This window comes from Leuciscus leuciscus (assembly GCF_965113295.1).
Source record: "Leuciscus leuciscus genome assembly, contig: SUPER_11_unloc_5, whole genome shotgun sequence".
NCBI classification, from domain to species: domain Eukaryota; kingdom Metazoa; phylum Chordata; class Actinopteri; order Cypriniformes; family Leuciscidae; genus Leuciscus; species Leuciscus leuciscus.
The window spans coordinates 353,788-366,417 of record NW_028118542.1 but is presented as its reverse complement, the minus strand read 5'-3'; the positions used below and the strand labels follow the sequence as shown (position 1 = coordinate 366,417).

Here is a 12,630-nt window from a genome sequence, read left to right as displayed (position 1 = left end):
TATCTTGAAATAAATCCTCAAACAAAGCAGACATGTAGCTGGTCGGATTCCCTTTTTCGATCTCATTCGTCAGGCCAAATACACGCACATTGTATTTGCGACTGTACATTTCCAAGTCGCTCGGCTTTACCTTTCAACTCCTCGTTGGCCTTAATAAGTCCATCACACAGTCTCCAGCTTTGTCACACGTGAATCAAAGTTCGACATTGTCACATCAACTTCACCAAGCCTTTGTGTGCAGAAAGATATGTCTTTCGCGAGGTTATTTAGTTTATCCACCACCACGTTCAACTCCTCTCGCATTATATTACGTATGAGGGCTGGAAGCTCCAGCACGTTACACTCCTCACCCGCCATGTTACTTGCTCCCACTTGCTGAGACGCTTCTTCACCTTGTTTCGGCTTTACTTTAGACTTCTTAGGAGACATAACACAGCATAGAGTCTTTATTGGTGGCAAACTTATATTTTGGTCACTCTTGCCGTAAGTTAAGCACCACACTGCACGATATTTAGACTAATTGTCAGAGCTCAGTGTCCTCACCGTCTACTCAACTCCGCGCATGCGTGCACACATAACTCCCTGTTTCATTGTAGAGGTCATCTCTCCCTGACTGATGCATTCCTTATACATATGAAATAAAGGCAATTTAATAAACTCCCAAAAGTGAAGATAGAATTCTACTGAAAGCCCGTCAATACCAGGGGATTTACCTATTTTCATTGAGTGCAGAGCTTGATTAATTTCCTCTATTGACAAATCAGCGTCACAAATTCGACTAAACTCACGATCAATAATTGGTATACGGTGTTTAATTGTATTAATAAATTTCTCACAGCTGTCATAGTTAAATTCAGATGTATAAAGATTGCTGTAAAATTTGCTAACAAATTCTGATATTTCTTTAGGGTCTTTAGAGGTAACTCCATCGATGTTAAGCGCTGAAAGAGCTTTCCTCTGACCGTTTCTTTTTTTCCAGGGCAAAAAAATAGTTAGAATTCTTCTCCCCCTCCTCAAGCCATTTCACTCGAGATCTAATATATGCACCTTTGGCCATCTCTAAATAAGCTCTGTCGAATTCCAGATTTAATTTTTTTTATTTCCATATCTTCTTCTGTAATCTTATCTTTAGCTAGTAAAACATTAAGTCTATTAACCAACTCTGAATCGGTTTTATGTTTAATATTTTTAAGTTCCTTACTTCTTTTAACTGCAATATATCTAGCTTTATATTTAAAGAACTCCCAGTTTTTTTTAATAATCTCTGGTTGATCCGGTAAATAATTATTTGGTAAGATTGATGATACTATTATTAAATTGTTTGTCTTGTAACAAGGTATTATTAAGTTTCCAATAGCCCCTCATTCTCGGGTTATCATTGATGTCACTCAATTTTATTGCAACTAATTTATGATCTGATAAGGGGGCAGTGACATGAGAAACATCTTTTACATATTTAAGGATAGAAGATGAAATTAGAAAAAAGTCAATCCTAGATCTAAGAGATAAACTTCTATTGGACCAGGTAAAATCTTTTGTAGAAGGATTAAAGAACCGCCATGCATCAGTAAGAGAGAGTTCGGAGCACAGGGAAAAAATTAGATCATTATTCATCCTGCTATCAAGTCTAGGGGGGGTATCTATCCAGGTGATCGTCCATACATTCATTAAAATCTCCCCCCAAAATAAAATAAACATTATTAAATTTTTTGTGTAACTTTTTAAGCTTGTCCACTAGAGAGAACATTACTCTATTGGATGCACGAGAGTTGTGTCCATATACACAACAAGCTATAAAGGTGGCGTCATCTTGTTTAATTACAGCACAAACCCATCTGCCTTCATCAGAACATACAGTTTCTAATACAGTCCCTTTAAATCTATGTAACATTATAGCAGTCCCAGCCGAGTGGCTGCTGCCATGGCTAAAGAAAATTGAGCTTCCCCATTGCGTTCTCCAAAATTTAACATCTGTTTCCCCTGAATGAATTTCTTGAAGAAAGATAAGATCAGCTGCACTTCTTTTACAAAACAAAAAAATTGCTTTTCTTTTCAGATTGTCCCGCAAACCTCTAACATTTAAAGTTACAACCGACAAGGAGTTAAACGAATACTCCATAACAAGAACCCCTAAACAAAATGAGAAAAAACAACAAAAAAGTTACTTTCTTTAGACTAGCTACCAGAATGTAAAGGGAGAGGTGGATAATAACCAAAGCACATGTTATCGAGGTGATAAACAAATAAGGAGATTAATAGTAAAGGTAACAATAATTAAAGAAGAACAAAAATAGTTCCTATTTGTGCACAACTTAAAAGTTTTTGCACAGTTTATATTGTTAGTCGTCAAGTTTCATCTTTTCGATTTTTGCATGAGAAAAGTAACCAGTGCAAGCAGCAGCTTGGCTTACACGACATCAGCATAGAAGATTTGTTTCCCATCAATCAAAGCAAATGAGTTGCGAAAGGTTGCCTTCTTGCCCTCCTCCCTTGCCTTCTTCACAAGAGGCCACAGCTTATCCCGCGCTGCTCTATCTTCAGGAGACAGCGGCTCCGAGAGACGCAGTTTATTGTCAGTTAGAAACTTGCAACCTTTAGCAGCACTCCAAATGATGTCACGAATGCGGCGCTGTGAGAAGAGAATTATGATCGATCTGGTCTTTCCATCCGTCCGCTTCGGACCCAGACGATGAACGACATCGACACTGTCCTGTAGCCCGTCTCCGACTCCAGGAGCAATCTTCCCTAAGATGTTGAGGACCACACTTCGGACATCCTCATTGTCTTTTTCCGCAACGCCGTGCAACTTTAGAAACCATCGCCAACTGTAACGTCTACACTCCTGTACACTTGCTTTCAGTGATTTGTTTTCCTTTCTCAGAGCGTGGACCTCAGATTCCATATGTTCGAGAGCCTCTTTATGCACGCCAACATCCAAAATAAGCTGTTGTACCGTCGCTGTTAGACTTTTGACTTGTTTGGAAGTTGCCTCGGTGGTAGTTTCAATCGCCGAAATCTTCTGGAACGTTTTGTCTAATTTAGAATCAAGCTCACGAATAGCCGCCAAGACATTCTCATTTCCGTTTCCACTAACGTTAGATTCTGCGCGTTTAGTTTTTTTAGCAGCTGGCCTCTGAGGAGTATCCGAGAGGGATGTGACAACCTCATTGTCGAAATTTGGACATGTGTCAAACCACTGTGATTCGGTATCTTTCTTAAGTTTAAATCCAGCACTACTCGAGGCTGATGCTGAATTCTCAAATTGATCAGTTGAGCCAGATGCGTCGGAAGACATGGTGTCAAGCCAAACTTGTTTAACTTTCTTCTTGCCTCTTTTTCCCATGCATAAAGATGTCAAATCAGAATCATATAACGTTTTCACGTATTTTTTTCACGTTATCACCAGTCCGATTAATAGGTTATATCACCACTTCATCTTTATTTCCCTGAAGAGCAAAGAAACACTACCACCTACACCGCCGCCATCTTGGCCTCACAAATCTATATTAAATAAAGCAGCACCATTAAAAGCTTCAACCGCCATCTTCTATTGCATCAGCTGCAATACAGCCTTGCACTACAGCGTCCCAATGGTTAAACCGCGTTATTGCAGGCGTTATTAGTTGAAAATATCTGTCGACAATATCTGTTTTGACGTTTATCGATAATGTCGACTACATTTTTCAGCCCTAGGGAGACGAGTGAAGAGCTGTGCCTTATTTCTAACGTTACCTATATTTCACGACGAGTGTTCCACACAGTGTTAGAGCGAACACTAACAAATATTACTGGATTTCGTTCCTTAAAAGGCAACTGAGAGCTTTAATTCACTACAAAATTTTAAATTAATTGCGTTTGACACCCATATTTGGCAGAAAATAATACCACGCAGATCAATCATTTCACAACATGATAAACTTAACGTTACCACAGTTCAGAACCACGACTATCACAGAACCACGGTCAACGAAAGAATATTCAAATTAAAATCATAACAATTAGTTTTAGTCCAGTGATCTTCCTGATAGGCCAATTTAACGTTACTGGTAGAACACTCTAGAAATTCAACAGTTCACCTTGTAAAATGGCCTGTGCTTCGCGCGCGCAAAACTTTAGGCTTTGTCGAGTGTGCTCAGAAAGAAAATGCCTGTGAACGTGCATAAAAACAATTACAGTGCGCGAGACGTGATGATAGACAAAACTAAGCTTAATCGAGGCTTTACTACCTTTACATCATTTATAAAGTGGCATGACATTGGCAAAAATCAAAATACAAAAATCAGACGTCAGAGCTTGTTGGCTGTCTAATGTTAATTATTCATTATTACAGTGATTTGTGATCGAATAATAGATTAAACTAATAAACTGTATACATTGAAATCAATTTACAGTCTGATTTATCTGTATTACTATCAAGTTAAAGTATTAGACTTACCCCACGCTTGACTCTTCCACAAGTAAAATGGCGTTCGCATGTGGTCTGGACTCTGGTTCAGTCAAAACGACGGTTGCACGTAAACGGAGGTGTGGCTTGGTTAACTCTAAAAGAGAGTTATGTTTGCAACAACGCAAAATGACACCAACTCTTATTTAAAACGGACACTTCTGGTGTTAAACCCAATCTGTTTAGTGTTGATTCAACACTTTATTTTAACACTTTATTGTAACACTGGAAAATCAACACCGGTCAATTTACTGTGATGTTGACAATTTTACATTGTACAGGTTATCACTTGGTTTTTGACCAAGTGAAGCTCTTGAAACAATTCACAGAAGAGTATGTTGTCTGGAAAGAAATCAAGCATCACTGGCAAAGGCTCAAAAGAGACCATGCCTCAAAAGAGACCTCAAAAGAGAACATTTTTGAGGTTAATTAAGAGTTAACCTCCAACCCTAATCGAGCACATCTGAAAATTTGAACCAAAGTCTTCAGGTTTACTTATAGACAATAGGCAGGAGGGTTTGAGGTTGGAGCTAAATCTGCAGGACAGTGGACGCTGAGGGCCAGAGTAAACCATCACTGCTTTAAACTGGAGAACGCCTGACAATGGGATGTTGAGACTTCTTCCTCTGGTTTAGAAAAAGCTACACCACATCAGTGATCACATCTTCTGTTCTTCAACTGAACAAACTGTTTAGACGAGGAAGAAGAACACGAACATGATAGAGACGTACAGGGAAGAGCAAGAAACCAGTTTAGCTGTGATAATGAATCATTATTTTCCAACACAATATCAAATCTGTTTTCTGTAGGTGACTGAATATGATTCTCTGGCACTCGTTTTGTGGCTTCAGCAGCTGTGAATGGATTCATATGATGTTAACGTATTTTTGAAGACACATTTTTATTTATCTTGAATCTCATTTTTCTTTATGCTACTTTATCAACTTTATGCTTTGTCCTCCAATAAAGTGTTGTTTAATAAAGTATGGTGACTTTTGTGTATTGAAAGTGGTGTTTGGTACAGTAAATATACATTTTTATTTGAGAAATTTTAATTTCTTATTTCTTTAGTTTAATTAATTTAAAAATAACTACATATAATTAATAACTTATAAATAACTACATATAATTAAAAATAATAATAATTACAACTGGCCTGTTGGAGTATGCTTTTACTTCTACAAAAAGGGCAGATTAGGTACCTAGTCTTATTATTTTTTATTTCATAAATTAATCAGATGATTTAGATTAATTCACAAATAACACACGTAAATGCGGTGGACAAAAAATAAATAGGGGTGCACTATCTAAGCTTTCACATTGCCTTTTAGTCTAGTAATTTACATAATCATAGCAGACGCTTTTGTCCAAAGCAGCTTTAAAAGTGAGGAAAACAACGAAACCGTTATAAAGATAAAATAATAATAGGCTACATAGATACGTTTCAACCGTTTTTAGAAACACACACACACACACACACACACACAGTGTGAGCAATGTTCTTATTAGGTGTTTACGCGTTTGTCACAGAAACGATAAATATTTAATCATAATCACGACAAATATTAGAGAAAAATACAATCTGATGTATGCCAGCATCTTGCGCATCAAAACAAACTTGTCCTTCCTCCATCACGGTTGAACTCGCACTAGATCCAGCAAGGGTGAGCTCGAGCTCTAGCTCCTCCCATTTGGCTCTGCATCGAGCACCATCTCACCCGCCTATTACGTCTCGTCTTTCCATTGGACTGGTTATACACGTGCTTCACGACACAATCACGCAGGGCGTTCCCACCGCGTCTCGACAGCTCGAGTTCCCTTGAAAGGGAATCTGATGTTTCGCCATGTAATCAGACAGTCGATTCCTAAGTTCCGATACAAAATATTAGTAAGTATTTCACAGAAACTTTTATAAAACCGTAGACAGGAATGTGTGTACTAGCTACTTGATGGAAAAGATGGAGGAGTTTGTGAATCGGTTGGATATCTAGACTAAATTTGGATCAAGGGGACTTTTTATGTCTTGAGGCCCTTTACAGGTGACGTCCACATTAATACTTTTTTTCTGAAAGGACGTGTTTGACATTTTTCATCCTGTAGTAAAGGAACGGGGTTTCTTTTGTGTATCGTGCTGTAAGTTAGGCTATGTGATGATTTTTCAAATTACTTTTTTGAGTGAACGCATCGATGTCATTATCTATTTACCTCCAACTCTCATGATCAGATCATTGATAAAGATGTTTAATTAAGTTTAATTACTTTAGTTTTGTGTTTGTTCATCATTTACATCCAGTGTCAGTGGAGATCAGACTGTTTCAACTGTTCAGTTTCATCATGGATGACACACAAACATCCAGAGTTGAAGATTTCTCTCCAGTTTGCAGGTACTTTAAATGAATACATTAAATAACCCTTTATAGACCCATAATAAAAGAGATGTCTGTTTTAAATGAATTTCTTGAAAACAATGTCTAAACCCTCCTCAAGTGCTTTTCATCCAAACAGTATGAAGATCTTGCATATGATGATTATCATCAAAAACTAATTAAATCTGTTCTGTTATAGTTCAGTTCAGCAGGAGAGATCAGAACCAGCGCCCAGCTGTGTGTCTTTGAGGAGTGACGGGTCTATGGATTATCCAATTCATTTTAAGAATGACAATACACAGTCTGATCTCAGGTAGGCTACAACATTTCTTAAAGACATGATTAACATTTTAATATTATGGTGTTTTTTATTTTGTATTTATGATATTCATAATAGACATTGTCTTCACCTGATGCAAGAGAGACATATCTATGAGTGTTCCAATTTCATGGCTTGGAATCAGATAAATAGCATTTTATTGAAAGAGATGCTTATATTATTTGAAACACCCAGCTTTTGTGGTCATTTTAAATGGACTGCAGTCCTTTTTGTTGGTACCTGGGCGTTGTGGAATTGCAGGTAATGTGCAGCAGTGCTGCTGTGGCCTTACATGTATATTCAGAGCTCAAAAAAATACCCTATTCTATATTCTGACCTCAAACCCATTATAACCTCCTCCAAAATGACTCCTCCAAAAATGGCCAACAGATGGTATCAATGTAATACAATTAAAGGGGTCATATGACGGTTCTAAAAAGAACATTATTTTGTGTATTTGGTTTAATGCAATGTGTTTATGCGGTTTTACGTTAAAAATCTTTAATGTCCCCAGTGTGTGTATGTGAAGTTTTAGCTAAAAAAACCCCACAGATATTTTATCCTTTTACCTCACACAGACATGCACTGAAAATGTCAATGTTTATGTTCAAACCAGAGTCAGACAATAATGGAGAGACTCAAGAAGTGACAACATGTAGAATGCAACACACTTCTGAATGGTTAGTTGATGAATTTAGGTAGCTTATGTGTTATCTTCTATTCATTGATTCAGTGTTGTGCCTGAACGCGTTCATTGAACTCGTTCATATTTTGGGCGAACGTGAACTGAACGTACTCTGTTACTGCCTGATGAACGTTACTGTGAACTCGTTCATTCTGGTGTCTGTGAACGGCACGCTCTCTCAGTTTAACTTCGTTCAAAAGGGTGCAATATTTCTATAGAAATGTATTTGTCCCGTTCGGAACCTCCGTTGTCCCGTTAATTGACGCTGATCTAACCACTGATGTATGACTGAATCTGATACAACAGCAACACTTGATCACGACACCGGTCATCATCCAATCACAGTCCACACTCACGCGCATCAGACCCAGAGATCAGACCATACGAATAACAAACTCTAAATTGAGAATTAATTATTATTTTGGGACAAATCATTGTTTGATTTGCGCACGGAATCCTCCGCTGTCTGGTCGCTTCGATCCGGACTCGCGCTAACGGCAAATCCCTTTCACTGTCCGACTGGGTTTTGATTTCGGCAAATCAGTTTTAACGAATTCAAACAACGTGATTATTGTGAGTCCAACATACATCCAGCCACGCAAGAAAGCATGCAATCGTCCTGAGGGAATAATATACTGATGTGATTTGCTGACCAAGAAACATTTCTGATTATTATTAATGTAAAAAAAAAAAAAAAAAAAAAAAAATCAGGATTCTTTGATGAATAAAAGGTTCAAAGTAAATTTATCCGAAATAAAAAAAACGTAACATTATAAATGTACTTGCTGAATAAAAGTAGGCTATTAATTTCTTTAAAAGTAGTGTATAATTACAAAACTTTCTATTTCAGATAAATGCTATTATTTTGAACTATGGTTTGTGTGTAATATGACTTTAATCAAAACAAATGTGTTGTCTGAAAACCTTTTAAACGCATACGAACCTGAAATGACATATAGGCCTACTGTGTTATGTTGGCCTAGCCTATAGCCTACAAATATTTTGAGTGTCCCTCATTTTCCTGTAAAGAACCATGCACGATTGTCCCGCATTGGTTTAGTTGGCAACCCTACCCTCAATGCTATGTAAACCCTGGTTGGATAAGGATTTTAAAATTGGATATGAAGATGAAATCTGACGCATAGTTTCAGTGTTAAAACTGATAACATAATTGCTGTCTGTGGTTTTATATGGGCTGTGGCAATAATTTTGAAGAACTGAACTAGTTCATTTTTTGGAACTGTGAACTTTAGTTCAAAATTTTGAAAATTTGTTAACTGAACTTTGAACTAGTTCATGTAGAAAGTGAACTTTCCCAACACTGCATTGATTAGCATTTTTTAAGGACTTCGTCTTCAACATTACACACTAACTAAAGTTAAAAAAGTGAAATCATAATCAACCACCCCTTCAAGCGTGTGACGGAAATGATCAGAACCAGCGCCCAGCTGTGTGTCTTTGAGGAGTGACGGGTCTATGGGTCATCCAATAGATTTTAAGAATGACGATACACAGGCTGATCTCAGGTAGGCTATAACATTTCTAAAGACATTTAAATATTTGAATGAAAGAGATTTTTGAATAGTCAGTAGCAAATTCTTAAAATATAAAAAAAACATACTTACTGTGTGTGAGTCAGAAGCGCCAGAATGTACAAGCAAATATGGAATTGCCCCACTTTTTAGAATCAGCTTTGTGCACGGCCTGCCTTGTACTCTCGCAGGGTCTGGAAACAGTCCTCTGAAAATTGTGCAGCACACAGTCGAATATTTTAGTTGTACTGTTCTGGAACAGTTGTAAATAGTTTAAGCATTGTTTTCTAATTGTGTCCTCTTTTGGAAGGCCAAACTCTTTTAGTTTGGCTTTCGCAGCGAAAAACACAGTGTCTCCATGACATGGCGGCGCTGGCGGCAACAATAATACAGCGAGAACAAAAGTTACGCCTTCTTTCTTTGCGTATACATTTATTTATGAAACTCTGTCCCCACACACTGACCTAGATTTGTTGGGGCGTGTTTGAAAGAAGAGTTTTAGGAAGGTGTGGCTGAGCCTTAACTTTTATAAAGAATATCTCTTAAGGTTTTACTCTTTGAGGTTTGTAACTGCAGATCTTATACTTGCACTAACAGCTACATAACACACTAAAGAAAAAGGAAAACAAGAAATCGCATCGTATTTGATCTTTAAACTTTATGAAATTAATCCTGTTGTTGGTAGAAAACATTGTTTCTACTCGGATAATCACTGATACCAAGTCATCTGCACATATTGCCAAATAGGCACAAGGTTTTGTTATCAGTTGAAGATCCTCCTTTATGCCTCTTATGACAGAGTCCACTATCTTTAAAGCAGATTTTAAAGGAATGTGATGGTTTTAACTCCTCAAGGACTCTGATTTTATTCTGTTGATTCGTATTAATGATTTTATTTAATGAAGTGAGGCCGAATTAGTTTAAAAACTTTTGTCAATTTAATTTTTAGTTTATTTCTCTTTATATTTTGCTACTTTTATTCTCACCATTAAAATAGCTCTGATGATGTTAAATTATAAGCAATCAATCAATAATATATTATTTTAATATAATATTTAACATATATAAAAAGCTTTCTCAAGCTAACACAAAGTTTATCTTGACAAACTTTTTTTTTAATAGTTTTTGTTTTTAGTGTTATTACAGTTGTGGCCTTGAGCAGTTGATTTAATAATAAGTGCATTTACTTATTATCTGTTTTAGGAGGGTGACAGTGAATTATTAAGGTAATATAAAACAAATCCACCAATATCAGAGTGTCTGATTCTTGATTCTCTTCATGATGTTTAAGGTCAATCCCACCACAAAGATCAGCAGTAACAAAACCCGTCTGTAAGAAGAATGACCAGCCTATGAATCAACTACAGGACTTTAATGAAAGCAGGGATGCTAGTGTCAGGTAAAGTAAACAAACAGGTAAACAAATACAACATTTTACATTTATAACATTTAACATTTATATTTAACTTATGTAATACCATGTTATTTTAATTTTACAGCCATGAAGTCCTCAACACATTTAGATCAAATCTGATGAAGAAGTTTAAGCGTCTGAATGAGGGAACAGCAAAGCAGGGAAACCCAACACTCCTGAATGAGATCTACACAGAGCTCTACATCACAGAGGGTGACAGTGGAGGGATCTGTAATGAACATGAGGTGAGACAGATTGAGACAAAATACAGGAGAGCAGCAACAGAGGACAAACCCATCAAATGCAATGACATCTTTAAACCTTTACCTGGACAAAACAAAGCCATCACAACTGTGCTGACAAAGGGAGTCGCTGGCATTGGAAAAACAGTCTCTGTGCAGAAGTTCATCCTAGACTGGGCTGAAGAGAAAGTAAATCAGGACGTCCAGCTCATATTTCCACTACCTTTTCGAGAGATCAATCTGATGAAGGGCAAAACGTTCAGTCTTTCAGATCTTCTTCATGTGTTTTTCCCTGAAACAAAAGAAATGGAAATATATAGTGACAAATATAAAGTGTTGTTCATCTTTGATGGTCTGGATGAGTGTCGTCTTCCCTTACATTTTCAAAGGAATGAGACTCTACGAGATGTAAACAAAAGGAAATCAGTGGACGTACTGCTGACGAACCTCATTGCGGGGAATCTGCTTCCCTCTGCTCTGATCTGGATCACCTCTAGACCAGCAGCAGCCGATCTCGTCCCCTCTGAGTGTGTCCATCGAGTGACAGAGGTACGAGGCTTCAATGAGCCACAGAAGGAGGAATACTTCAGGAAGAGGATCAGAGTCTGGCCAATACAATCATCTCACACCTGAAGTCATCAAGGAGCCTCTACATCATGTGCCACATCCCAGTGTTCTGCTGGATCTCAGCCACTGTTCTAGAGAAGATGTTGAGTGAAGCAGAGAGTGGAGAGATTCCCAAGACTCTCACTCAAATGTACACACACTTCCTGATCCTTCAGTCCAACATAAAACATGAGAAGGACTATGAGAAGAACCTGACAGATGAAGACATGATCCTCAAACTGGGGAAAGTGGCTTTTCAGCAGCTTGTGAAAGGCAATGTGATCTTCTATGAGAAAGACCTGAGAGAGTGTGGCATTGATGTGACAGAAGCATCAGTGTACTCAGGATTGTGCACTCAGATCTTCAGAGAGGAGTCAGGCCTGTATCAGGTGAAAGTCTTCTGCTTTGTTCACCTGAGTGTTCAGGAACATCTAGCAGCTTTATATGTGCACCTCTGCTTCACAAACAACAACAGAAATGTATTTGACCCAGTCTCTATAGTGTTGTCTATGTTTAAGAACTGGTCTAAACTCGATTTACCAGAATATGTTTCATTTTCTGAGCTCCATGAGAGAGCCGTGAATGAGGCTCTACAGAGTAAAAATGGGCATCTGGACCTTTTCCTGCGCTTCCTTCTGGGTTTGTCAGTGGAGTCTCACCAGATTCTCCTTCAGGGACTAATGACACTGAGAAGAAGAAGGTCTGACAGCAATGAGAAAACAGTTGAGTACATCAAGAAGAAGATCAGGACCATTGACTCTCCAGAGAAATCCATCAATCTGTTCCACTGTCTGAATGAACTGGGTGACCAGTCACTAGTGGAGGAAATACAACAGTATCTGAAATCTGGAACAATAAGTGAAGCCAGACTCTCTTCATCTCAGTGGTCAGCTGTAGTTTTTGTGTTGTTGACATCAGAGAAGAGTCTGGAGAAGTTTGATATTAATACATTTGTTGGAGAAAACAATAAAGCTGAAAAACTGAAGGTTCTTCAGAAGCTGCTGCCCGTGATTAAAGTTCAG

At 37.8% G+C, this 12,630-nt stretch overlaps 1 pseudogene across 1 annotated transcript in view; it reads left to right on the top strand.

The window, feature by feature from the left end:
* The first annotated feature begins 6,290 nt into the window (after nt 1-6,290).
* The window catches only part of LOC309510221 (NACHT, LRR and PYD domains-containing protein 3-like), a 343,190-nt pseudogene continuing 336,850 nt past the window's right edge, over nt 6,291-12,630 (top strand). The window contains exons 1-5 of the transcript XR_014211802.1: nt 6,291-6,332; nt 6,738-6,828; nt 7,010-7,123; nt 10,638-10,745; nt 10,846-12,629. The product of XR_014211802.1 is annotated as an NACHT, LRR and PYD domains-containing protein 3-like (transcript). The remainder of the gene's footprint in view (nt 6,333-6,737; nt 6,829-7,009; nt 7,124-10,637; nt 10,746-10,845; nt 12,630) is intronic.